Raw genomic sequence first — 27,449 nt, 5'->3', positions numbered from 1 at the left:
CTGCATCACAGTTCAGCTTCCGCTTCTGACCAGTTCTTCTCCTCTCATACCTCACAATTGTTTCTGAGATCTCTATCCAATACTCCTTGTGTACACACCTTTTCTTGGTATCAGAGTTCTTTGGAAATTGACCTATGACTTTTGTACTAGAACTGATCCTAGAAAGCAGAATCTAAAATGGGATGTCTGTAGGTTCATGATTTTATTTGGTCAGCTGCCAATAAAACCTCCTTCAATGGAGGTAGATGGAACATTGTTAGGTCCAGATATTTGGTTGCAGTGAAATTATTAAAATTTTCAGTGATGTGGAACTGGGAACAGATAGGCATTAAGAGCAATTCACTGGCAGGTAAGCTGTCCTAGGAGTTTGAATTTTTCAGGGATAATAGTAATTTTAAGAAATTTGGAATTAGATGGCTATTTCTTCAGGCCAATGATACCTGGAGAATGGCAAGAAAAATGTGAGTGTTTTTAACAACTAATATAAAAAGGGTCTCCTGTGGCCAGAGGAGAGCAAAAGCTAGAGATTCAACACCTAATTAAAGAGCAGCACACTCTTTAAAAAGTGGAATCCTCAACTCCAGGATCTGCCATGCCAAGATTAGGTCCCTAATTTGGAAAGAGTAGAACTTTGAAAACCGGGATGTAGATATCTGGATTGAAGCACTTCCAAACTTTAAATCTCCAGATTCTCTTGAACTCTTTGAGACTGTCACAGTGATACACTCCTCTTTGCTAATTAATAGGCTAGCCTACCTTTGCTTGAGATGTCTTCCTTGCGAGACCAGTTGTGCTCCCTTTAGGATATGCCACCACTCTCCATCCCCCATGTCCCAAACAGTAAGCCAATAACTGGGTTAAGTCATAACCTAATCCATCAAGGGAAGTGCTGAAGTAGCAAAGGGATTGTAACCTGAAGGAAAAACTAGCCAGTGTATAGTGGCAGCATCCAGGAGAGTATACATGGGACTGGATTCTGAGGATGCTGGATAAAAGAGAGTTTATTGATGTGAGAACACTCTACAGGTTACACGATTTAAAACCTATGCAAGGTCTCTGGGATGTGGAGCAAACAAGGTACTAGGATGACTCCTAGATGCTTAGAGAAAGTAATGGACTGCACTCTGTGAGGTTGAAGTGCCAGAACTACTTTATCTTACAGATGTAGAGGGATCAAAGGGCTCATAGAAGTGGGCATGCTAGAGTGGTTACACTAACTAGGTCAGAAAACCTACCAGACCACTATGATCCATGAGAGGAAATTTCATTTACCAAAGGAAAAAGGCATATGCTGGTGAGAAGGGCATGGGCATTACTGAGAAGCTCGGTGGTGGCTGTCTTCTATCAGCCAGGGATGAGGGTAAGAGATGCTCTTAATAACTGGGCTCACTGATAACAATGGGACTCATAGGATCCCTAATTAATAGAGACCAGGTGGCAGTGCTGAACTGTCAGACACCAGTTGGGGCAATTATTATAATGAGCAGCAACATCAGAGTGGCAGCCAGGAGAGAGAACCTGCAGAGAGCTATAGAGGTGGTTAACAGAATACAGCATGTCTAGGTACAGTAAGACATATGTGCAGCCAACAAAGGCACAATGTATACAACCAAAATAAAGGATGGAAGATGAGGAGGCTGAGGGAAGTCACCCAAATAAAATGTTTCAATCCCTTTTCCAGATTCCTATGCTGAGCCAGTTTTGCAGACCTTGAAATTGCTGCTTGCAGGCTAGACTTTTGCCTCAGAAGGAAGAAACCTGCCACACCACAGAAAGTACACAGTAATGATTCTCCCAGTTCATCCCAATCGGACCTTGCCATTTACTTGGGTAATTGTACAGTGAAGTAAGGGAGAAAGAAAAACATACTTCAAGATTTGCTAGACACAAGGTCCAAGCTGACCTAGATACCTGGGAGGCCCAAAGCAGCAACACTCTCCTGCTTGGGAGAGGGCGGTACTTATTAAATGGAGTCAAGTCCCAGGTGTGGCTCATGGTGGACTCACTGGGACCACTGGATTTGCAGACTCACTTGGTTTCTGAATGAACAATTGAAATAGACATAATTAGGTTTTGAAAATACCCCACATTTGTTCTTTGGCCACAGGCTAAGAGCTATCATGGTGGGAAAAGCAAAAAGTCAAAGTCACTGGAACTTGCCCCTCACAGTGGTCATGGATTAATTGCTATTGAAACCAGGGGAGAGTAAGCAAATTATTGCCACTATTAAAGACATAATAGATTCAAGATTAGTGACTTGCATTATGTTTTCATTTAATTTTCCAAACAGTTCTCTAGAAAACCCAGATGGATCCTGGGTTTATGGCTTACTGTAACTCAATTAAAAGGAAACCCCAGGTGCAGTTGCTTTGCTAGATAGGCTATTTCTACTAGAACCAGTTAACAATGCTTGCCATCCATGGTATGTAGTAAGTGATCTAGCCAGGGTATTCTCTTCCACCTCTTCAGAAAAGGAGGGCAAGATACCATTCGTATTCACTCTGAATGGACAAGAGTATACTTTTCAGTTTTCATAAGCACTACCTTAACACTCCTGTCCTGAATCAAGAAGTAGTCTGAAAGTATCCAAATGCAGATTCTATCGGCCTACTTGTCATATTCTTAGAGTGAGAAAACTTCCAACAGGGGGCACAATGAGCATCTCTTAGTCATTAAACTTAGTCATCAAGCTATCATTTTGGGCTACTTGTACCTATTTCCTACTGTTCGCTTAGTTGTTCTTTCCAAGAGCATCCTCCAAAACACTCCTGAATGCAAATCACTGAGTCTGACAGCCTGATTTCTCAGGAACTGGGCTTCACCAACTTTTAACCTACCATAGTATTTAACTCACTTATTGCTCTTATTGTTTATTTTCTCTTTCCCTCCTGTAGAATGTGAGGTCCATGAGGGTGAGAATTTTTCTTTGCTTTCCATCCGGATGTAACTCTACACCTACAACAGATTCTGGCTCATCAAATACACTCAAGAAACATTTGACTAAATGTATATTGCATAAAGAAGCTTAACTTATTAACATTAACTTTTGGATATTACGACTGGTGTCACAACTGATGCCTCTGAAAACCATTTGTCTTTTTTTTTTTTTTTTTTTTGAGACGGAGTCTCGCTCTGTCGCCCAGGCTGGAGTGCAGTGGCGCGATCTCGGCTCACTGCAAGCTCCGCCTCCCGGGTTCACGCCATTCTCCTGCCTCAGCCTCCGAGTAGCTGGGACTACAGGCGCCCGCCACCACGCCCAGCTAGGTTTTTTTTGTATTTTTAGTAGAGACGGGGTTTCACCGTGTTAGCCAGGATGGTCTCTATCTCCTGACCTCGTGATCCACCCGCCTTGGCCTCCCAAAGTGCTGGGATTATAGGCTTGAGCCACCGCGCCCGGCCAACCATTTGTCTTTTAGAGCATCTTGCTACATGATTTAAACCTTTGGAAATCTGCTCTTTGAAAACTTAAGGCTTTGCTTTAATCAAGTGACCTTGTCATTTGCGATTAATTTTTAGTTTTGGCTGGGTGCAGTGGCTCACGCCTGTAATCCTAACACTTTGGGAGGTCAAGAGGTATAGATTGCCTGAGCTCAGGAGTTTGAGACCAGTCTGGGTAACATGGTGAAACCCTGTCTCTACTTAAAATACAAAAATTAGTTCAGCATGGTAGCGGACACCTGTAATTCCAGGTACTCATGAGTCTGAAGCAGGATAATCGCTTGAACCCAGAAGGTGGAGGTTGCACTGAGCAGAGATCAAGTGTCTGAATGACAAAGTGAGGCTCTGTTTCAAAAATAAAAATTAATAGTTTTATAATCTTTAAAATTATCTAAACAATACATGTTTATTTTTACTCAAAGAACATAGAGACACATAATGGAAAGGTAGTCACAACTTAGAGATAAATACTATTGGATGACTATTCCTTAATACTTCTAAGTATTATATTGATGCATTTTAAAGTTTACCAGTATAAAGTATTATGGATTCTTGTTATTAATATCTTTCCCTTTTGTTCTGTTTCGTTACTTATACTACCTCCAGCCCAATTGCTTTCCCCATGATCAAGGTTATATTCTACTTTTCTCCATGCATATGTAATCATTTACAATTATGGTTATACCTTTTGGGTTTTGGTATACTTTGTTTTAGGTATTGTGAGGGACAGAGGCACCACCCAGATTGCTCCTCAATGAAGGACTAAAAGCTGGGCGGTGGGGATGCTATCAATAGATGCCTTAGTCCCTTCACTGATTACTAGCTTCAGAGAACTGCCTCACCCATGGTCACACTATTTCCTAAGCAGCCCACATCAAATGACTAATCTAGTTAAGAGTGTGACTGACTGGCCGTTTGGACCTGATGCAGGGACACTCTGATGGCCGTTTTAGCTCTAGACCTCCCCACTGTGTCAGCCAAGATTCTCATCAGGCTTGCTTCACAACTCAATTTCACCCTCTGCCCAATTTTGCTGTTTTCCTCCCCTGTTTATAAATGTTAATTGCAAGACACTTCCAAATAAATATCTTAAACTTCATCTCAGATTCTGCTTCCTGGAAAATCTAACCTGTGTAAGGGATCATACCATGTATTCATTTCTGCTTCTGCTTTCCTCTCTCACTATAATCACAGACTCTGACCCAGACGATTGACATAGAACTAAGGCTTTCTTTTGAATGACTATGTAATTTTCCAGCATTTTCATGCACCACAATTTGTTCAACTTTCCATACTAGGGAACATTCTAGTAGTTTCCAAATTTTATTTTTAAACATACAAAAAGTTCTGAAATAAATGTCCCTGTCACAGATCAATTTAAACTCAAAATTACATGATTACTTGCTTCCAAAGTTGTTATTACATTTTTTTCACTAGTTAGTTCTTTTTTAAAAAAATGAAGTTCACGTTACTCCCCTTATCTTTATGTACTTTTTGAGAGTTCCAATGTTATCAACACAAGTCAATAATTTTTAAAATCCATGGCTAATTTCTATAGAATTAAAGTCTTCCACAATTTTTTGGTCATTCCTCTTTTCCTAATTTTGTGAAATATATGAAAAAAGTACTATCAGTATTCTTTAACTGGGATAAATCGCTCACACAAAAGTAACAAGGCTGCATTTAATCCTCTCAATCTAATTTATATGCAATGAAAAAATATTAAAAACTGTAAAATTTGAAATCACAAACACTAGGTTGGAATCCTGGCTATACAAAACATTACATGTGCAATATCCAACTTACTCAAACTCTCTCAATTTCAGTTTTCTCATGTGTAAAATGTGAATGCCTTGCTGGGTTTTAGTGAGAACTAGAGATTTTGTAGGTTCATTATCTGGCAAAGTACTTTGCATAGAGAAGGTAGTCTATAAATCATTATTATTTTTTTTTTCATGTTCTTGGATTTTCACACAGGGGTGTGTGTGTGTGCATGTGTGTGTGTATATGTATCAATGCTATACTCACATTTTTTTCTAATAGTGTTTTTTTTTTTTTCTCTTAAAGAAACCCACATTTGTTCTGCTTTATGGAAGTAAAGAATACTTTAGGTACTTAGGTTGGTGCAAAAATAATTGCAGTTTTGGACCATGAAATTTAAATCCTTATGACTAGGTTCAAACATATCTTTATTAATCAAAATAGGAACCATTATGATCAACACATTTTTGCCAATGAGAAATAACTTTGCTTATTCCTGTAGCATAAAAATCCATACTTCAGGATTTGACAAACTCTTGGAAAGAATTTTCTGCATCCTCCTGGCTGTGGAAGTGTTTTATGTGCAAACAGTTGTACAGATGCTTGAAGAAGTGGTAGTTGGTTGATGAGAAGTCAGGTGAATGTGAAGGATGAGCCAAAATTTGGTGGCCCAATGCGTTCAACTTTTGAAGCGTCGGTTGTGTGATGTGTGGTTGGACGTTGTCATGGAGAAGAATTGGGCCTTTTTGTTTTTTTTACTATACTTTAAGTTCTAGGGTACATGTGCGCAACGTGCAGGTTTGTTACATATGTATACATGTGCCATGTTGGTGTGCTGCACCCATTAACTCGTCATTATTTAGGTAATGCTATCCCTCCCCACTCCCTTCCCACAATAGGACCTGGTGTGTGATGATCCCCTTCCTGCGTGCAAATGATCTCATTGTTCAATTCCCACCTATGAGTGAGAACATGAGGTATTTGGTTTTCTGTTCTTGTGATAGTTTGCTGAGAATGATGGTTTCCAGCTGCATTCATGTCCCTACAAAGAACATGAAACTCATCCTTTTTTGTGGCTGCATAGTATTCCATGGTGTATATGTGCCACATTTTCTTAATCCAGTCTGTCACTGATGGACATTTGGGTTGATTCCAAGTCTTTGCTATTGTGAATAGTGCCACAATAAACATACATGTGCATGTATCTTTATAGCAGCATGACTTATAATCCCTTGGGTATATCCCCAATAATGGGATGGCTGGGTAAAATAGTATTTCTAGTTCTAGATTCTTGAGGAATCGCCACACTTTTCCACAATGGTTGAACTAGTTTACAGTCCCACCAACAATGTAAACGTGTTCCTATTTCTCCACATTTTCTCCAGCACTTGTTCTTTCCTGATTTTTTCATGATTGCCATTCTAACTGGTGTGAGATGGTATCTTATGGTTTTGATTTGCATTTCTCTGATAGCAAGTGATGATGAGCATTTTTTCATGTGTCTGTTGGCTGTATGAATGTCTTCTTTTGAGAAGTGTCTGTTCATATCCTTTGCCCACTTTTGATGGGGTTGTTTGTTTTTTTCTTGTAAATTTGATTGAGTTCTTTATAGGTTCTGGATATTAGCACTTTGTCAGATGAGTAGATTGCAAAAATTTTCTCCCATTTTGTAGGTTGCCTGTTCACTCTGTTGGTAGTTTCTTTTGCTGTGCAGAAGCTCTTTAGTTTAATTAGATCCCATTTGTCAATTTTGGCTTTTGTTGCCATTGCTTTTGGTGTTTCAGACATGAAGTCCTTGCCCATGCCTATGTCCTGAATGGTATTACCTAGGTTTTCTCCTAGGGTTTTTATGGTATTAGGTCTAACATTAAGTCTCTAATCCATCTTGAATTAATTTTCGTATAGGGAGTAAGGAAAGGATCCAGTTTCAGCTTTCTACTTATAGCTACCCAATTTTCCCAGCACCATTTATTAAACAGGGAATCCTTTCCCCATTTCTTGTGTCTCACAGGTTTGTCAAAGATCAGATGGCTGTAGATATGTGGTATTATTTCTGAGGGTTCTGTTCTGTTCCATTGGTCTATATCTCTGTTTTGGTACCAGTACCATGCTGTTTGGGTTACTGTAGTCCTCTCTGTTGACTAGTGCCAGTTACAGGCATTGCAGTTTTTGGTGCATCTCATTGCCTTGCTGAGCATAGTCCTCAGATGTAATGGTTTCACCAGGATTCAGAAAGCTGTAGTGGATCAGACCATCAGCAGATCAACAAACAGTGACCACGACCTTTTTTTGGTGCAAGATTGGATTTAGGAAGTGCTTTGGAGCTTCTTCCCAGTCCAACCACAAGGCTGGTCATCACTGGTTGTCATATAAAACCCACTTTCATCACACGTCACAATCCTATCAAGACATGGTCCATCGTTGTTGCATAGAATAAGAGAAGACAACACTTCAAAATGATGATTTTTAAAATTTTCATTCAGCTCATGAAGCACCCACTTATTGAGCTTTTTCACTTTTTCATTTGCTTCAAATGCTGAGCGACCCTGGAATGGTTGACATTGAGTTCTTCGGCAACTTTTCTTGTGTGCTTGTAAGAGGATCAGCTTCGATGATTGCTCTCAGTTGGCGGTTGTTAACTTCCAATGGTTGGTCACTACGCTCCTCATCTTCAAGGCTCTCGTCTCCTTTGCAAAACTTCTTTACCTACCACTGTACGTTCATTAGCAGTTCCTGGGCCAAATGGGTTGTTGATACAGAAAGTTGTCTCTGCTGCTTTATAACCCATTTTTAAATTGAATAAGAAAATCATGTGGGCGGAGCAAGATGGACGAATAAGAACAGCTCCAGTCTTCAGCTCCCAGCGCGAGCGACACAGAAGATGGGTGATTTCTGCATTTGCAACTGAGGTACCGGGTTCATCTCACTAGGTAGTGCCGGACAATCGGTGCTGGTCAGCTGCTGCAGCCCGACCAGCGAGAGCTGAAGCAGGGCGAGGCATCGCCTCACCTGGGAAGCGAAAAGGGGAAGGGAATCCCTTCTCCTAGCCAGGGGAACTGAGACACACAACACCTGGAAAATCGGGCAACTCTCACCCCAATACTGCGCTTTACCAAGGGTCTTAGCAAACGGCACACCAGGAGATTATATCCCACACCTGGCCGGGAGGGTCCCATGCCCATGGAGCCTCCCTCATTGCTGGTACAGCAGTCTGTGATCTAACTGCAAGGCAGCAGTGAGGCTGGGGGAGGGGCGCCCGCCATTGCTGAGGCTTAAGTAGGTAAACAAAGCCCCTGGGAAGCTCGAACTGGGTGGAGCCCACAGCAGCTCAAGGAGTCCTGCCTGTCTCTGTAGACTCCACCTCTGGAGACAGGGCACAGCTAAACAAACAAAAAAAAGCAACAGAAACCTCTGCAGATGCAAATGACCCTGTCTGACAGCTTTGAAGAGAACAGTGGATCTCCCAGCACAGAGGTTGAGATCTGAGAATGGACAGACTGCCTGCTCAAGTGAGTCCCTGACCCCTGAGTAGCCTAACTGGGAGACATCTTCCACTAGGGGCAGACCGACACCCCACACTTCACACAGTGGGGTACACCCCTGAGATGAAGCTTCCAAAGCAAGAACCAGACAGGAACACTTGCTGTTCAGCAATATTCTATCTTCCGCAGCCTCTGCTGCTGATACCCAGGCAAACAGGGTCTGGAGTGGACCTCAAGCAATCTCCAACAGACCTACAGCTGAGGGTCCTGACTGTTAGAAGGAAAACTAACAAACAGGAAGGACACCCACACCAAAACCCCATCAGTATGTCACCATCATCAAACACCAGAGGCAGATAAAACCACAAAGATAGGGAAAAAGCAGGGCAGAAAAGATGGAAATTCAAAAAATAAGAGCACATCTCCCCCTCCAAAGGAATGCAGCTCATCACCAGCAATGGATCAAAGCTGGACGGAGAATGACTTTGACGAGATAAGAGAAGGCATCAGTCCATCAAACTTCTCAGAGCTAAAGGAGGAATTACGTACCCAGTGCAAATAAACTAAAAATCTTGAAAAAAGAGTGGAAGAATGGATAACTAGAATAATCAATGCAGAGAAGGCCATAAACGAACTGACAGAGATAAAAACCATGACACAAGAAATACGTGACAAATGCACAAGGTTCAGTAACCAACTCGATCAACTGGAAGAAAGAGTATCAGCGATTGAGGATCAAATGAATGAAATGAAGCAAGAAGAGAAGGCTAAAGAAAAAAGAGGAAAAAGAAATGAACAAAGCCTCCAAGAAGTATGGGATTATGTAAAAAGACCAAATCTATGTCTGACTGGGGTACCTGAAAGTGAGGGGGAAAATGGAACCAAGTTGGAAAATACTCTTCAGGATATCATCCAGGAGAACTTCCCCAACCTAGTAAGGCAGACCAACATTCAAATTTAGGAAATACAGAGAATGCCACAAAGGTACTCCTCAAGAAGAGCAACTCCAAGACACATAATTGTCAGATTCACCAAAGTTGAAATGAAGGAAAAACTGTTAAGGGCTGCCAGAGAGAAAGGTCGGGTTACTCACAAAGGGAAGCCCATCAGACTAACAGCAGATCTCTCGGCAGAAACTCTCCAAGCCAGAAGAGAGTGGGGGCCAATATTCAACATTCTTAAAGAAAAGAATTTTAAACCCAGAATTTCATATCCAGCCAAACTAAGTTTCATAAGTGAAGGAGAAATAAAATCCTTTACAGATAAGCAAATGCTTATTTTGTCACCACCAGGCCTGCCTTACAAGAGACCCTGAAGGAAGCACTAAACATGGAAAGGAACAACTGGTACCAGCCATTGCAAAAACATGCCAAAATGTAAAGACCATCGATGCTAGGAAGCAACTGCATCAACTAACGAGCAAAATAACCAGTTAATATCATAATGGCAGGATCAAGTTCACACATAACAATATTAACCTTAAATGTAAATGGACTAAATGCTCCAATTAAAAGAAAGAGACTGGCACACTGGATAAAGAGTCAAGACCCATCAGTTTGCTGTATTCAGGAGACCCATCTCACATGCAGAGACACACATAGGCTCAAAATAAAGGGATGGAGGAAGATCTACCAAGCAAATGGAGAACAAATTAAAGCAAGGGTTGCAAACCTAGTCTCTGATAAAACAGTCTTTAAACCATCAAGGATCAAAAGAGACAAAGAAGGCCATTACATAATGGTAAAGGGATCAATTCAACATGAAGAGCTAACTATCCTAAATATATATGCACCCAATACAGGACCACCCAGATTCATAAAGCAAGTCCTTAGAGACTTAAAAAGAGACTTAGACTCCCGTATAATAATAATGGAAGACTTCAACACCCCACTGTCAACATTAGACAGATCAATGAGACAGAAAGTTAAGAAGGATATCCAATTATTGAACTCATCTCTGCAGCAAGCAGACCTAATAGACATCTACAGAACTCTCCACCCCAAATCAACAGAATATACATTCTTCTCAGCATCACATCGCACTTATGCCAAAATTGACCATATAATTGGAAGTAAGGCACTCCTCAGCAAATGTAGAAGAACAGAAATTATAACAAACTGTCTCTTAGACCACAGTGCAATCAAACTAGAACTCAGGACTAAGAAACTCAATCAAAACCGCTCAACTACATGGAAACTGAACAACCTGCTCCTAAATGACTACTGGGTACATAACAAAATGAAGGCAGATATAAAGATGTTCTTTGAAACCAATGAGAACAAAGAGACAAATACCAGAATCTCTGGGACACATTTAAAGCAGTGTGTAGAGGCAAATTTATAGCACTAAATGCCCAAAAGAGAAAGCTGGAAAGATCTAAAATTGACACTCTAACATCACAATTAAAAGAACTAGAGAAGCAAGAGCAAACATATCCAAAAGCTAGCAGAAGGCAAGAAATAACTGAGATGAGAGCAGAAATGAAGGAGATAGAGACACAAAAAACCCTCCAAAAAATCAATGAATCCAGGAGTTGGTTTTTTGAAAAGATCAACAAAATTGATAGACTGCTAGTAAGACTAATAGAGAAGAAAAGAGAGAAGAATCAAATAGATGCAATAAAAAATGATGAAGTGGATATCACCACCAACCCCACAGAAATACAAACTACCATCAGAGAATACTATAAACACCTCTACGCAAATAAACCGGAAAATCTAGAAGAAATGGATAATTTCCTGGACACTTACACTCTCCCAAGACTAAACCAGGAAGAAGTTGAATCCCTGAATAGACCAATAGCAGGCTCTGAAATTGAGGCAATAATTAATAGCCTACCAACCAAAAAAAGTCCAGGACCAGATGGATTCACAGCTGAATTCTACGAGAGGTACAAGGAGGAGCTGGTACCATTCCTTCTGAAACTATTCCAATCAATAGAAAAAAAGGGAATCCTCCCTAACTCATTTTATGAGGCCAACATCATCCTGATACCAAACCCTGGCAGAGACACAATAAAAAAAGAGAATTTTAGACCAATATCCCTGATGAATATTGATGCAAAAATCCTCAATAAAATACTGGCAAACCGGATCCAGCAGCACATCAAAAAGCTTATCCACCATGATGAAGTGGACTTCATCCCTGGGATGCAAGGCTAGTCCAACATACGCAAATCATTAAATGTAATCCAGTATATAAACAGAACCAAAGACAAAAACCACACGATTATCTCAATAGATGCAGAAAAGGCCTTTGACAAAATTCAACAGCCCTTCATGCTAAAAACTCTCAATAAATTCGGTATTGATGGAACATATCTCAAAATAATAAGAGCTATTTATGACAAACCCACAGCCAATATCGTACTGAATGGGCAAAAACTGGAAGCATTCCCTTTGAAAACAGGCACAAGACAGGGATGCCCTCTCTCACCACTCCTATTTAACATAGTGTTGGAAGTTCTTGCTAGGGCAATTAGGCAAGAGAAAGAAATCAAGGGTATTCAGTTAGGAAAAGAAGAAGTCAAATTGTCCCTCTTTGCAGATGACATGATTGTATATTTAGAAAACCCCATCATCTCAGCCCAAAATCTCCTTAAGCTGATAAGCAACTTTAGCAAAGTCTCAGGATACAAAATTAATGTGCAAAAATCACAAGCATTCTTATACACCAACAACAGACAAACAGAAAGTCAAATCATGAATGAACTTCCATTCACAATTGCTTCAAAGAGAATAAAATACCTAGGAATCCAACTTACAAGGGATGTAAAGGACCTCTTCAAGGAGAACTACAAACCACTGCTCAGTGAAATAAAAGAGGACACAAACAAATGGAAGAATATTCCATGTTCATGGATAGGAAGAATCAATATCATGAAAATGGCCATACTGCTCAAGGTAATTTATAGATTCAATGCCATCCTCATTAAGCTACCAATGAATTTCTTCACAGAATTGGAAAAAACTGGTTTAAAGTTCATGTGGAACCAAGAAAGAGCCCGCATTGCCAAGACAATCCTAAGCCAAAAGAACAAAGCTGGAGGCATCACGCTACCTGACTTCAAACTATGCTACAAGGCTAGGGTAACCAAAACAGCATGGTTCTGGTACCAAAACAGAGATATAGACCAATGGAAAAGAACAGAACCCTCAGAAATAATACCACACATCTACAGCCATGTGATCTTTGACAAACCTGAGAGACACAAGAAATGGGGAAAGGATTCCCTATTTAATAAATGGTGCTGGGAAAATTGGCTAGCCATAAGTAGAAAGCTGAAACTGGATCCTTTCCTTACTCTTTATATGAAAATTAATTCAAGATGGATTAGAGACTTAAATGTTAGACCTAATACCATAAAAACCCTAGAAGAAAACCTAGGTAATACCATTCAGGACATAGGCATGGGCAAGGACTTCATGTCTGAAACACCAAAAGCAATGGCAACAAAAGCCAAAATTGACAAATGGGATCTAATTAAACTAAAGAGCTTCTGCACAGCAAAAGAAACTACCAACAGAGTGAACAGGCAACCTACAAAATGGGAGAAAATTTTTGCAATCTACTCATCTGACAAAGTGCTAATATCCAGAACCTATAAAGAACTCAATCAAATTTACAAGAAAAAAACAAACAACCCCATCAAAAGTGGGCAAAGGATATGAACAGACAGTTCTCAAAAGAAGACATTCATACAGCCAACAGACACATGAAAAATGCTCGTCATCACTGGCCATCAGAGAAATGCAAATCAAAACCACAATGAGATACTATCTCACACCAATTAGAATGGCAATCATTAAAAAGTCAGGAAAGAACAAGTGCTGGAGAGGATGTGGAGAAATAGGAACACTTTTACACTGTTGGTGGGATTGTAAACTAGTTCATCCATTATGGAAAACAGTATGGCGATTCCTCAACGATCTAGAACTAAAAGTACCATATGACCCAGCCATCCCATTACTGGGTATATAGCCAAAAGATTATAAATCATGCTGCTATAAAGACACATGCACACGTATGTTTATTGCGGCACTATTCACAATAGCAAACACTTGGAATCAACCCAAATGTCCATTAGTGACAGACTGGATTAAGAAAATGTGGCACGTATACACCATGGAATACTATGCAGCCATAAAAAAGGATGAGTTTGTGTCCTTTGTAGGGACATGGATGCAGCTGGAAACCATCATTCTCAGCAAACTATCGCAAGAACAGAAAACCAAACACTGTATGTTCTCATTCATAGGTGGGAACTGAACAATGAGATCACTTGGACTCAGGAAGGGGAACATCACACACTAGGCCCTATTATGGGGAAGAGGGAGCGGGGAGGGATTGCATTGGGAGTTATACCTGATGTAAATGACGAGTTGATGGATGCTGACGAGTTGATAGGTGCAGCACACCAATATGGCATAAGTGTACATATGTAACAAACCTGCACGTTATGCACATGTACCCTAGAACTTAAAGTATAATAATAATAATAAAAAAAGAAAATCACTTGAATTTGCTTTTTGTCTGACATCATTTCCATTGTCTAAACTAAATATAAAATGAACAGCAAGTAATACGTCATTAGCAAAAAAAAAATAAATAAATAAAGCGAGAAATGTATTAAAATGATGCATAACATAACCACATTTGTTTAAAACTTATTCTAATATCAAAAGGCAAATTTCAACAATGCAAAAACTGCAATTACTTTTGTACCAACCTTATCTTGTCTTATCTTTTATCTTATCTTATGTGAGCTTTGTGATACCTAATTAGATGCACTAACCTCCTTATAAAATTTCCCAAGTCAACAGAGTATATAATCCTTCACCCACATGAAAAAAGCAGAAATGGGTAGAAACAGCTTGTGAACCAGAAGCTGCTTTTTGTTTTCAGATGATTCTGATTTACCTTATAGGTAATATGCAACCTGTTACACAGTTCCAGTGATTCAAATTTTTATTTTCCCCTTGATTTTGTGACGTATTATTAATTTGGCAACATTTTACTGTTCTTTTTTTATCCCCTTTGATCTCCTAGCTTTCTTTTTGGAATATTCCATCCACTCTGTCTAGTAACTCTACTAACCCAGGTATATACAAACATTGCTTATGATCTTTCATCTCTTCTCTAGGTGAACAGTGATTCAACTCACCCCAGAATCTCTCACGTGTTGGAGATTAGATCCTTAAACCATAGGTTGGAAAGCAGCAAATAGAGTGGAAGAAATAGAGAGCCTCCAAAAGAAAACACAAAAGGGGCAAAGTATTACCTTTCAGAGAAATCACTCTACATTTTTATCCAAAGTTTGTGGCAGGAGAGAGTGAACCCAAGATGGAACTAGCACTGAGAACAAAAACAAACCTAATTTTGATGTTGCCCTTCGTGAAATCTTACAGAGCAGAGCTGTACTAGAGTTTAGGTAGTATCTAAAAAGTAGCATTTTCGGATGGGCTTTAGAAGATCTAGTGTAAAACAAGATCTAAGAGTAAAACAAGGGTACACTTGTAAAATTTTATTAGTGTGACCTTTATGAAATCATTTATTTAGTAGTCCATAACCTGGGGTGTTACCTATTCCTCTTTGGAGTATTTGGAAATACAAAGGGACATTTTTGATTACCAGAATGTCTGAGAGGCATTACTTGCATTTTGTTGGCAATGTCCAAAACTATAAACGTCTGGTGGGTACTCCTGGAAATCCGGCCAACAAAGAACTGCTTTAAAAAAAAGTCATCAATACTCCAAGAAATACAGTGACAATGACACAATTATACTGCCAGGCTAATCATAACCACACTGTTGTATATGTTACCTAGTATAACTCGGTCTATAATGCAGCAGTTACTCCTGCACCCATCACCTCTAATTCTATGTAAATGAAGTCTACAGTTTTCAAAATGGTCAATTCAGTATCAAGGCTAGAAAGTCAAAATGGTCCCTTGTGATGAAAAATCAGAAAAAAATAAAAATGCCTAGCAGAAAGAATCTGCCATTTCTACTGCCTCATCAGCTGAGCATGCTTGTTTTCAACAAAATACAGGCATCCGAGAAAACAAACTAGCCAGACTCGGAGAACCAAGCCCCACCTAGGCCAAAAGGTTTTTAGGTATTACACAGATATATCTGTGCATACAAACACACAGATAGGCATATACAGCTTGTTATTCAAATCAGTAAGGACTAAGACAGTTATGCTGTGTTTATTTAAAAAAAGTTATCTGAGGAGAATTTTAATTAAAAATGTACATGATAATCCACAGTAATGATATTAAACATCCTCAAGATACTGATAGGTAAGAGATGAATTATCATTACCACAGTGTAAATAGAAAAACTAGTGAAAATTTCCCAAGCTGCTAAAAACTTCCCTTTATTCAGTTGAAAATGTTTTTAATTATTTGCAAAAGTGCTAATGTGCTCTTTGATAGTGGGACGGAGGTTTGGACATTCATATCATCATGTGGGGAAAGTTATACCTGACTGGATTAACAGCTGCAACATAACTTTTCTGATTAGCCTTGTGTAGAATATAACAATCTAGGCAATTAGAGTGACCTTATCTTCTTTTTGATGTGCATATTTTAGTAAAGGTACAAAAATTTTTCTTTATAACCTTTGATTCAACAGTTCTCATAAAGATTTAGTTTCAAGATATTTGAAACAAGATGATAGTGACTAGTTAATTAGAAAACGTACTTAGTATTTGAATAGTTTTCATCAAGGAAGGTTTTGAAGGGCAGTACTTACTTTGAAAATTGTGTAAATAAATAAAAGTGCTTCTTTTGCTTCTAGGATCATATTCTAACCTCTATATGCTAGTTTTAACATGCTAAAACTTCTCAAAAATTCTCCCCTCCCTCTTTTCCCTCTGCACTAGAAACTGAAGGAAAACACTATCATATAGAGGAGATTCCATTCAAAAGTACAAACTTCATAGAATTTCTTTAATAGAGCTCAAAACACTAAAATCAGATTTATAGCATGTAACCCCACTCTACATGCTTTAGATTTTTAGTAATGTTTGAATTCTATCCCATGCCTAAACAAACATCTAATATCTTTGGTCCAGTTTGAGATTCAACTTAAAAAGAATCCACAGGACACTTTTGCGAGACACAAAAAGTAACCAAGTACAGATGTCCCAAAAATTGTAGTCCAGCAGTACCAGGGAAGAGGTACCAGCCCAGAGACTCTAATCCTCTAGACTACCTGTAGAGCAAGATATCTTTCCATTTATATCATCTCCACATCTCCATGTGGTAACTAGTACTCTATGATGCATAGGTAAAATCCGAGATTCCCTAGCTTTGGAATATTAGATACTATTAAAAGAGATATTGATTGGGACCATGAATGTCACAAACTGCTCAGGAGTTGGGCAGACTTGCTCTCTAGCCTAAGCTGTACCACCTGCTGAGTTAGTCTTCTACCTCTTGATTCCTGGTCTTCCTCAATGAGATTTATCAATTGAAAATCCTCAATGAGATTCATCAGTTGAAAATGATCACTTATAATTTGAAATTTTATAATGTTGAAAGTCTTTATTTTCCTGAACTTTTTATAGAAGTTGCCATGGAAGCCTGGAAAATAAAACAGTAGAAAACACTCATAGTTTTAATAACCTAAATAAAATAAAACATTCTCTATGCTACCTAAATAGAATGAAATATTTTCTATGCCAAAAATTATGAGAAAAAGTATGAGGTAACTTCCCAAATGGAAAAAAAAAAATTATAAGAAACATTCCAGAGCATAATATCTTCATATATAAAAAACTCACACAAATTCAAAAGAAACACTCACACCATAGAAAGGTAAATAAGACAAAAAAGTGATTTATTAAAGTCAAATTTTAAATCCTGAATAAACTTCTGAATAAATGCACTAGACTGCCTTAAAAAACCTACCATTTTTCTTTTCCTATACTCTACTTCCCTATATCTTGAGACTTTTCTTTTGTAACTTTAATTTCTTCTCAATCATCATCGGCCACCCTTTCTTTTGCACCCAGTCCAATTCTTAATTATGTCTCTTCATTCTCTATTGAGAAGTAGAAATAATCAGGCAAAAATTCACAGCGGCGAATCTATATGTCTACTTGCATTTGTTCCTGTATTTTCTATCTTCCTAGTACAAGAGTTAAACTGTAGCTATTGCAAGATCCAGACAAACCCTGTACTTGTTTTCTGAATCCCACATATCCTTATCTTTTCAAGGGCATCTACAAGATACCCCTTCTCATTCCTGTGTAATCAAGGGTCTTTCTCTCCAGAATTATTCATATATATATATATATATATATATATATATAAACCTCACATCCAAAAAGCAAAAAAAATCTATTGCCAAAATTTTCTTGCCTTTAGTAACCACTAGACATCATGCACAAATGATCTGCTCTGGCTATATTCCTTCCTCCTCGCTTGTTTTTTCTTCCACTTGCTGCAAGTCAGTGTCTGAAACCACATCTCCACAGAAATTGCTATTGTCAACTCCACTGACCAAATGTAGTTCACTATTCTAATAACCACTTCTCTGTCCCATTTTACTAGCTCTCTCAGCAGCATTCCTCCCAGTGATGACTCCTGAAAAATTTATTTCTCTTGGATCGGGGATACCCCATTCATCTAGTTTCCAGGCTACTTGCTGTCTGATTAATTTCAGTCTCCTGTGCTGGCTCCTCCTTTTTGAACTTGATCTAAATATCACAGTTTCTCAGAGTTTTGTCCTAGACTTCTTCTTTTTTTGGTCTGCTTCTCTAGATGATCTTGCATAGTCTCATTCATGGCTTTGAATTTTATCAAAGTGCTGACAACTCAAAGCTCTCTGAATTCATCTATCTACCTGTCAATTCATATCTTTACTTTTATATTCCATAGAACCTCAGACATAAAAGATTCCATCCAAACTTCTTATTTTGGTGTGTCTCACTGCCTGTTTCTTCCACAGTTTTCCCATCTCGGTAAATGACATCATCAGCCATCAGACTATTCAAGACAAAACCTAGGACTGAGTCATCTTTGACATCTTTGCATCCATAACTCCTATAGGAAATCCAAAGTGAGTCAGATTTTTTTAAATTCAAAATATTTCAAAAATAGAAGCACCATCATGTCTTATAAGGTGCATAGCTATAGTCTTCTACTTTGTCTTTCTACTGTCACTTGAACCACTCTTTTCTACTTTCAACCCAACAGCCAGAAAGTATAACACATAAAACTCTCCAATGTCCTCTAGTTGTACATCTAATAAGATCTGACCACTGCACTAAGGCCTGCAAGGCTCCATATGACCCATCCTTTTCTATCATACTAACCTTATGTCACAGGATTTTCTCCTGCTAATTATACTTTGGCCTCATTGGCCTTTTTGCATTTCCTAAATATTAACTTTGTTGTTCTGAGGACCTTGACTCTTAAGTTCATCTCTGCCTGACAGGTCCCCCAATCATAAGATCAAACATGTGGTTCTTTCTTTAGACTTTGGATCTAAGTTACTTCCTCGGAAAGAATCTTCTCAGACTACCCATTTAAAATGCCCCAACTCAAAACAAGCCGTTGTTTTTCAACATTTTTTTCTTCATTACTATCTGGAATATTTGTTTACAGTGTTCTTTGCTTACTTGTTTATCATCTCTTGTACTAGATTATAAGCTTCTGATTGGCTACATATTTACTATTTTATGTATCACTTTGTATTAGCTACCAGAGAATGCAATATATATTTGTTGAATAAATTAGTGAGTTGAAATCACTTCAGATACCACAGGAAGAAGCTAACGAGCTACCATTTGAAAGTTTGACATAAAACCTTAAATGTAGCATTACAACATCATATAACTGACTTCTCCCCTGAGCTCCACATACATACAAACTGCTTCCTCAGTATTTTTACTTGGGAATCTCATAGACACAAACTCCACAGATTTGACACAGAATTTTTGATTTAAATCCCCACCAATACATTTAGTTCCTAATTCCCCTTCTCCTCTAAGATGCATAAGATGAAACCTAGAAAAAAACATATTTTTGTGTATGTATATTAAACACACACACATATATATCCCATTATATTAAAGTTACATATGCTGCAATATGCATTTATGGGTCTGTATTTATATGCAACTATCTATCTATATTTTAAATAAAATATACCAAAGTGTTCATAATGATTTTATTTCCTTGGGCTTGTGGGATTCAGAGTAATTATGTATACTTCAGAGTATAAAAAATATGTGTTTATATTGTTTTTTCCCCCTAGGATTTTGTTTTGTTTGTTTCTATGGTCTCTTATTTTTTTAAAAGTTTATTTATTTATTTGATACAAGGTCTCTCTCTGTCCCCTAGGCTGGAGTACAGTGCCCAGTCATAGCTCACCACAGCCTTGAACTCTTGGGCTCAAGCGATTCTCCCATCTCAGCCTCCTGAGAAGCTACAACTCCAGGTGTGTGCCACCATGCCTGGCTAACTGTCTTTTTTACTTTTTTAGAGATAGGGTCTCACGATGTTGTTTAGGCTGATCTTGAACTCCTGGTTTCAAGCCATTCTCCTGCCTTCACCTCCTAAAGCGCTGGGATTACAGGCATGACCCACTACATCTGGCCATGTGTCATTTTAATAGAAAAAAGTAAAACCTTAAAAAATGGAGGACTCAATAAATTTATGGACTATGGTATTGAGGAGAGGATTACTAAATTTTTCCAGTTCGATACTACAGATTTCTGTACTATTACATAGGTTTAACTGGATCCAGTTAAGTCCATGAGAGTACAGAAATCTAGAAAAAATGACAACTTTGTATGCCATATTTTGAGATGTCATTGTTATTGTGTATGTAAAGGAAAATGAAAAGTTGAACTGTAAGCTGCAAGAGCAGAATTATAATTTTCCTAAAAATATTATGTGTGTGTATATATATATAATATACATATTTTTTCTAAAGTAATGTTCAAATTACTTTTGTATCATTACCACCAAATTTGTAGAAAACAAAACAAATAGAGTTCTACCAGGAAATTATATCTTTTAAAACTATTGATTATCATTGTAAAGACAATACGTTAGTTAGTGTAGCCAGTTATCATATTATACTATTTTTGCAAGATGTGGGGTAACTGCCTTGAATGGTCAGGTTAATGGTGCATTTGCTGGTGGCTTGATCTGCAAGTAGAGAAAAAGTTTGGATTAAATCAATAATTTTTTTTGTAGAATCCCTGCTTTGTTTTTAAATTTATTAAAATGTAATTTTAGAATAATTACTAGTCTGGTGATTAACAGCAAAAAATAAATGGTTATTGTCCCAAATTGCTTACACTTTGTTAGGGATAGTATTTCCTTTTATTTTTTCTTCAACTTTCATTTTAAATTCAGGGGTACATGTGCCATGGTAGTTTACTCACAGATCATCCCATCACCTAGGTATTAAGCCCAGCATCCATTTGCTATTCTTCCTAATGCTCTTCCCCTACCTTGACTCTGACAGACCCTAGTGTGTGTTGTTCCCCTGATGTGTCCATGTGTTCTCATCATTCAGCTCCCACTTCTAAGTGAGAATATACCGTGTTTGGTTTTTCTGTTCCTGTGTTAGTTTCCTAAGTATAATGGCTTCCAACTCCATCCATGTTCCTGCAACAGACATGATCTTGCTTTTTGTGACTGTGTAGTATTCCATGGTGTTTATGTACCACATTTTTAAATCTAGTTTATCACTGATGGACATTTAGGTTGATTCCATGTCTTTGCTATCATGACTAGTGCTTCAGTGAACATACGCATGCATGTATCTTCATAATAGAATGATTTCTATTCCTTTGGGTATATACTCAGTAATGGGATTGCTGAGTCAAATAGTATTTCTGCCTCTATGTCACTAAGGAGTTGCCACACTGTCTTTCACGATGATTGAACTAATTTACACTCCCACCAATAGTGTAAGTGTTCCTGTAACTGTACATCCTCACCAGCAACCTTTTTTTTTTTTTTTTTTTTTTTTTACTTTTTAATAATCGCCATTCTGACTGGTGTGAGATAGTATCTCATTGGCAGATAGTATTTCTATGTGATAAGCATCACATTGCTTGTTAAAAGTGATCATATAGATATATGTAACACTTCAAGTTGGTGGAGACTAGCATTTCTAGGGAGAAGCAGCAGAAAATAAAGTAGAGAGCATTGTTTAAAGAATCACATGTGCTGTAATGAGAAATTTGGATATTACTCATAAGTCCAGTCATTTTCAACTGTGCTCTCATGAGCAATTAGGTGTCTCTCAGGGGGAACATCACTTTAGAGTAGCTTAAAATAGACTAAGCACTTGGTCCTTGTCAGTTCTGGTCCTCTGAGAATCAAATTTCAAGACAAGTTTAGGCATAAAAGAGATGTTCTTTGGGAGCTATGAAGGATGAAGGGAAGATAGCAGGAGCAGGCAGGGGGAGATATTTAGACCTCAATGCTGGTCTGTGAAAAGAGAGAGGAAAGAAGAATTGAATAGGAAGAGCCAAACTGCAAAACTGCGAGAAAGTCTTACCTCACCTATGAAGTATCACTTAGCCAAAGTTGCCAAAGAGAGGGACTCTGCATTTTTAGGAATGGGACAGCACTAGTATGCACGCTGTGCCTACTCATTGGCTGTAACTAGACTGGTAGAAAGATGGCCTCAGTACAAATATGGTGGATCCACAGTCAACCATGATTCTCCAACAGGTTTTCTAGAAGGAGATCCAAACAGTACCCACTCCATGGCTGCCAGCTCTCACCATGCCCATTTCACAAGAACTGCAACATTTTTGTTTGGTTTATAATTATGTTTTGACTAAGATCACATTTAACCCAAAGGCTCCATTTTCATTCATCAACAAATGTTTATCAAAATGTAATGCACATCAGTATCAACTAGTATCTTAGCTATATTACAAAGATATTGCATCAAAAATAAACAACAAATTCAGCGGCTTGAAATATTAATTATTTATTATCCCAGCCACAAGATTATAGGTTGGCTGGGACTGTTCTGCTTCATTCTGCACAACTACAGAATCACTAGAATAAATTGGTTCCATCATTCCAGTGAGGGAATGATGAATGCACATCAGTTTTCCAGTAGAAACTCTATGACAGAGGGAGAGCAAGAACACTAGAGGGAAGGGTAGAGCACATAGCACCTCTTATGACTAGGTTTGGTGCTGCATTTCTGTCATTCTGCCCATGTTGCATTGGTCAAAGCAAGTCATATGGCCAAGGCCAACATCAATGTGTTAGGAAAGAGTATTGTCTCTAAAGGAGGGAATGTAAAATCATATGGTAAATGGATACAGCAAGGAGCAAAGAATTAAAAACAGAAATGCAGTCTACCACAGTTAGACAGTTCAAAGGAGTGAACAAGAAAGACAAGGTTTTTGCTTCTTATAGAAATCAGTCTAGTAGGGAGATTAAAATTATAAGTAGAGTGGTATGGGCTTATAGCACATATTAGATTTGAGAATTATAAGGACCCTGTAGATACCTAAAGTTACTTTTGAAGATGAGTTCTAAAAGAGACAAAAAAAAAATAAAGAAAGAAAAGAACCAAGGACAGAATCACAGATTTAAGAGATGGTAAAGAATTAGGATCTCCTGAAAGAGATGGTAAGGAAAGGGCCAAATAGATAAAAATAAAACCATAAAAGTGAAAGAAATAACTGAAATCAAGGAAGAAGTGATTTTCCAGAAGTTGAGTAATATACCAAAATCCTCCAAACAGTTCGAGAAGATTGTGGGCTGTCAAGGGTCCACTTGATGTGGCCATTAAGAAGTTGTTAGTGATGTCGATGATAACATCAACGGAGTGATGGGACTAGAAACTAGACCAAAGTTGTTTGAGAAAATAGAAACAGTGAATATGGTCTCCTAAGTTCATAAACTTAGTTACAGAGGGAATGAAAGTGACCAGAAAGTTGAAAAGGCTTAAATAGATTAGTATAGAGGAAGGGATATAAGGTAAAACATAAGATCTTCTATGAACAAACCATTGCTTTTTTCCCCTCAGTTTTTACATCCTGTTTGTTCTCCCCTTCAAACTGCTTAATCACTTAGAGTTCCTCAAATACGCCATACAGTTACACTTGGACAAGTTCTTTTCTGTGTTTTTCCCTGCTTGAAGGGACTTTTCGTAGTAAGTCATCTTCTTGTTTTCCTACACGTCTTTACAGGAACAAGTACAAATATTTATGAATACCTACTATGCACTAGCTAGTGTGTTAGAAACATAAAATCAATTGTCTCAACGAGCCATCACATAAACTCTGTATTGTAGGCATAATTATTCCCATTTTAGAGGTAAAAAAATATATAAAGACTTGCGCAGATACACATCTTGTACCCAGTGGGTTAGAAATTTGAATATATTACTCTCCAAAGCTTGTGTTCTAGTCTCAATTTAATTAAACATATACCACTTTGTCAAAGGTCTCCTGTCTGAGGGTGTGAGCCCTCCTATAAGCGGTGGGGAAGACAGAGTAGGTTTTGCATTAAAATAGATCAGTGTTGATCTTGTCCTCCTTTGAAACACAGACGCATCTTGCATAAGTCAACTACAGCACTTGTTACACGGTTTTGTAACATTAAAAAGTATATGAAGTACTCTTGCTGGCAATAAAGAGGCATGTAAGTATTGAAGTAGGGTTGAGAAAGTAAAAGCACTTGTGCTAATGGGGAGGGTGAATTTGAAAGGGAGAGAGTAGAAGCAGAGAGATAACTAATAATTTATAAATCCAAGTGAGATAAATGAGGGCCTACCTAAAGCTGTCATAGAGAGCCTGGAAATGAGAGGAAATAATCGAAGGAGGTTTAAGAAACAGAATCACTAGGACTTGGCCATTTGGCTGGGAGGAGAGTGATGACACACAGTTTTCTAGCTGAATGGATTGAATGGATTGATGTATCTCAATGAAAATGGAAATATGGGAGAGAGAACAGATTTGAGAAGGAAGTGTGGAGCCAACTATGAAATATGTGTGAGATATGGAGGAGGGGGAAAGAGACCACAACAAAGAGATCCTGAGTCAGTATATTTACAACCAAGTCTGAGAAGTTTTTTATCCCATACTCATCTACAAGGACTTTTAGTTCCTATTATCTGTGGATTTTGACTCAGAAGAAGCTGGCAACCAAATAAATTTATATATAAGATTTATCAAAAGAACACTATTTCTCAAAGTTTCCATGGCAAAATTGAGATATATTCTTCAAAAATATTTCATTTTAGTTAGAAAATAAACTTTTTAATTACTATTTTATTTTAGTTTTGTGTTGCTGAAATGTTATATATTTAATGCCCACCAGCATCACCTCCACCCAATGGCTTCATGGTTCTGTGACAATAATGACATAACAATCTGGGTGTTGCTTTCTGGATTCATTTTGCATCTAAAAACTAGGACAGCCCTTTAGGATTGACTACAAGCCTCAGGGAACACACAATTGCTATTTGGTAAAGGAGAGAGCGTAGCATAATTCTAGATGACATTGTGCCAGAATATGAGCATTGAAAAGGTGTCACATTCCACACAGTCATATTTATCACTTTCCCTGTCTCGGTACTGACATTGTTTGTAACTTTGAAATATTTTGCACTATATTGAAGTTTAAAATAAAAAGACAGGTCATACTAATGAGTTTACAATCTACCTCTATTTTTGTTGTTGTTGTTGTTAAATACTGTCATGACACAAACCATTGAAGCCATTCTCTATTAAAGATTCTGTATTCATCACCATATATATTATTAGATCTTTAGGGAAGTTCATTGAAGTGGTGAAAATGTATTGAGGAGATTTACAAAAAGTGAAATTGTCTCTGCCAAAGTTCCAGCAGGAAGAGTTTGGTCATTAGTGCTCTCTAGTGGAGCAGGGATTTTGTGCTTAAATTTTCAGACATGTTTCAGAAAGCCGTTTTTCCAGCAAATCTCTTCAACTGCTCAGCATGGCTGGAAGCTCAGGGTCTTTATATGTTGTACTGAACGTAGGGTCATAAGGTGTTGGCAATGAGTTTTTTAGCATTCTGGACTTTAAAGCTGCCACTCTGTTTATCCTGTCTGTTTTGGAAGTGAGTGATGTTTCATCCTGTTACTTTGTTGAGAACCATGCATATGCACATTCATCTTTCATGCTCTAGGAAACATGGGACAATATAACTTCAACACCAGACCTTATTGTTTTAGCATCCTGCAGGCTTTTATTTTGTTACTCATAAGTTATAGGTAATTATTAGTCTAAATTTAATAAATTTTAAACATTTATTACTCAAATTATAAATGAACAAAAATTATAGCAGGGAAGAAAGAATAACTTCTGAGTCCAAAACAAATTACTTTGATAAAACTATGTTTCTTAGATTAATCTGAGTCTGAACTGAGAAAAAAGAAATCTAAATCCTTTCTGGCAAATGAACACAGGGAAAATTATCTGGAAGAATACCACTGGTGCTAATTTAACAAAGCACTCAGATTTTTCCAAGTTGACTTTAATTGGAGTACTGCATAATTTAGCACATTGGTGAAAAACTTAAATGAATGATGTGAAAACAAATGCTCAAAGGTGCCTTTTGAAAAAAACTTCATGTGGAAGAATCCTGGCAGAGTAACTTATATTTTGGATACTTTAGGTCATTTGCACATTATAAAACTGAGTGATGAATTTGCATTTGTAAAACAAATTTTGATGCTTAAATTTCCAAATCGGTAGAGTTTTTTTCTCTCTCTCTCCCTCCCCCGACCCCACACACACTTTTGAACTAGTTCAGAGTTTCTTCCACTCTTATTCATCACAGTTATTTCCTATACTTCTATTGCTTTAGAGCTTCCATTAATAATTTGTACCTCATCATGCATCAGTGCAACAGTGCAGTTTCATCTGTTTTTTCATCAGTGCTTTTTTTCTGATCACTAAGAAGCTACTTTAGTCTTTGCTTTTGGGCAAATAAATTTATTGTATAGAACAAAGTTTGTCCAGTAGAAAGCAATGGTGTGCAGTGAGTTTGAAAGACAAGACAGAGCTTTAGTAAGAATAATAATAAAACAAAAGTTGATGGTTGGAGGACTAAGATAAAGAGGAAGAGGTGGAGGTGAGGCTTGAGTTGGATCCTTCAAAAGACGGGAGCCAGCACAGGGCAAAGCAGGGCAAGGAAATGGAGTGTAGCCTGAATGCGATGGAGCAGGGGAGAGCTGTTTCAAGGAATACCATACACCAAAGAAATATATCACTTTAAAAAATTACTTTCCCTCTACATCAGCTGACAAAGACCAAGCATCCTGGACCTTGGGCCTCTGGTGATTTCTGTTTTTCAACAACCCTCGTATCAAAGTATTTCTGCTATCTGAATAGCGATCTTCATATAAAGGCCAGCTTCACTGTATAAATAACATGCAAGAACAGTTCCTATTGTGCTGTATTTTATAATGACAGTATGGTTAGGCTACTTTGCCAACTACCATGGTTTTATTTTATCAACACAGTCTATACCTCTACTCGAAATATTCCTTTCTATTGTTTCTATGATTTTTCACTCCATGTAATTCACCCTACCCACATCTGCAATTCTATACATAATTACCTAGAGGAACATGGTTCAGATCAACCCTCAGATCACACTAAAGACTGTGAAAGCCGTGATTAATAGGAGTTGAACCCCTGGAGACCTTTTCTTAGTGAGAAATTTTCTTGTGTCTCCTCTAGCTTACTCAGCCACATTAAAAACTCTGGTGACAGAAAATTATTAATTCTGTG

General features: G+C 37.9%; 1 protein-coding gene and 1 long non-coding RNA gene across 6 annotated transcripts in view; one reads left to right on the top strand and one right to left on the bottom strand.

The window, feature by feature from the left end:
* The window catches only part of LOC105486313 (uncharacterized), a 384,056-nt gene that overhangs the window by 14,140 nt on the left and 342,467 nt on the right, over positions 1-27,449 (bottom strand). The gene's annotated exons all lie outside the window — the stretch shown is intronic.
* LOC105486311 (uncharacterized) overlaps positions 1-27,449 on the top strand; it is a 237,332-nt gene that overhangs the window by 20,306 nt on the left and 189,577 nt on the right. For 4 of the 5 annotated variants that reach the window (XR_011621127.1, XR_011621125.1, XR_011621123.1 and 1 more), the window contains exon 2: positions 20,038-20,134. The exons of the other annotated variant lie outside the window; for it this stretch is intronic. The gene's annotated coding sequence lies outside the window, so the exon portion shown is untranslated. The remainder of the gene's footprint in view (positions 1-20,037; positions 20,135-27,449) is intronic. 5 annotated transcript variants of the gene reach the window in all.

Source organism: Macaca nemestrina, chromosome 3, assembly GCF_043159975.1.
Source record: "Macaca nemestrina isolate mMacNem1 chromosome 3, mMacNem.hap1, whole genome shotgun sequence".
NCBI classification, from domain to species: Eukaryota; Metazoa; Chordata; class Mammalia; order Primates; family Cercopithecidae; genus Macaca; species Macaca nemestrina.
This window is presented reverse-complemented; position numbering and strand designations above follow the sequence as displayed.